The sequence below is a fragment of the Mus pahari genome, chromosome 5 (genome assembly GCF_900095145.1).
Source record: "Mus pahari chromosome 5, PAHARI_EIJ_v1.1, whole genome shotgun sequence".
In the NCBI taxonomy this organism is placed as follows: domain Eukaryota; kingdom Metazoa; phylum Chordata; class Mammalia; order Rodentia; family Muridae; genus Mus; species Mus pahari.
The window spans coordinates 124513858-124515007 of NC_034594.1; the positions used below are offsets into that span (position 1 = coordinate 124513858).

General features: G+C 45.0%; 1 protein-coding gene across 3 annotated transcripts in view; it reads left to right on the top strand.

The window, feature by feature from the left end:
* Positions 1-1150, top strand: part of Trmt1l (tRNA methyltransferase 1 like) — a 27567-nt gene that overhangs the window by 15317 nt on the left and 11100 nt on the right. The gene's annotated exons all lie outside the window — the stretch shown is intronic.

Genomic DNA, 1150 nt, shown 5'->3' on the forward strand with positions numbered 1-1150 from the left:
CCCGCCCGCCTCCGCCCCTCTAGCCTTGAACTTTCAGAGACCCGCCCGCCTCCGTCCCTCTAGCCTTGAACTTTCAGAGACCCGCCCGCCTCCGCCCTTCTAGCCTTGAACTTTCAGAGACCCGCCCGCCTCCACCCCTCTAGCCTTGAACTTGCAGAGACCCGCCTGCCTCTGCCCCTCAAGAACTAGGATTAACAGTGTGCACCATCACACCTAGCCACAACAGTTTTCCTGAAGAGTGTTTGTTCACTCTAATCAGGTAATAACTGATAACTGTGTTTGTATTTCTGCTTATTATTTCTGATCATTATGAGAGTGAATGTGTATGGGGGCAGGGGGTCAGAAGACAACTAGCAAGAGTTGGTTCCCTCATTCCACCACAGTTTCGGGAACCACACTCAGGTAGGGTGGGTGCTTATCCCTGCTGGACCAGCGCCCCAGCCTCTGTGTGTTTAGATATCATTGCCTGGCCTTTAGCAGTTTATTTTGTTTTTGGCTCTCTAGGACTCAGTCTCCCTCTGTAGCTCAGGCTAGCCTAGAATTGCCTACGTAGCCCAAGCTGGCCTTGAGCTCCCGCTCCTCTGGCTACTGTCTCACAGTGCTGGGGTTCTAGCCATCATGCCCAATGCTACTCTTCATTGAAATTAAAAACATTTTTCTCAAAACAATAGAGAACAGAAAATAGAAACAGAAATTTCTGAAAGGCATTTGTGCTCATCCGTGCCCTCATAAAGACTAGCTGATTGGAAGTGTACACCAAGAGTGAAAGCATTTATAAGATGTGCTTTCTAAGCTGTTGGTGTAGTTAAAAGCATAGGCTTAGGGGTTAGAGTCCCTGAGTTCAAGTCCTGGCTTCATCGCTTGCTAGCATATGACCCCAGGAAATTGTGTTTTACTTTCTCATGTATAAAAGTAAGGGTGCAGAGAATAGTATCTGTATAGTATTGAAGATATAAACCTCGATATAGATAAAAATCATCAGAGCAGTACTTATTACACAGGAAATGGTATGGAAGTGTTAGGCTTCATCTTCATTGTACCATTAGTAATGTAACTGTCACTGTCATGTTTAGTAATATATCCATTTAAAATGGTAGCAGTAATGAGGTAATCTTTCTGAGCTGAGGCATTTAAATGTGAACTTTGAATT